Below are 244 nucleotides of genomic sequence, written 5' to 3'. Positions count from 1 at the left end.
TCTATCTATCTATCTATCTATCTATCTATCTATCTATCTATCTATCTGTGTGTGTTTATATATATACATATATATGTGTGTGTGTGTTTGTATATATGTATATATATGTGTGTGTATTTATATATATATATATACATATATGTGTGTGTGTGTGTGTGTATGTATGTATGTATGTATGTATGTATGTATGTATTTGTTTGGCTGTCTCTGTCTCCTGACAAGACAGAACCCTGGTATGACAAAC

Source organism: Grammomys surdaster, unplaced genomic scaffold, assembly GCF_004785775.1.
Source record: "Grammomys surdaster isolate TR1022 unplaced genomic scaffold, NIH_TR_1.0 63, whole genome shotgun sequence".
NCBI classification, from domain to species: domain Eukaryota; kingdom Metazoa; phylum Chordata; class Mammalia; order Rodentia; family Muridae; genus Grammomys; species Grammomys surdaster.
This window is presented reverse-complemented; position numbering follows the sequence as displayed.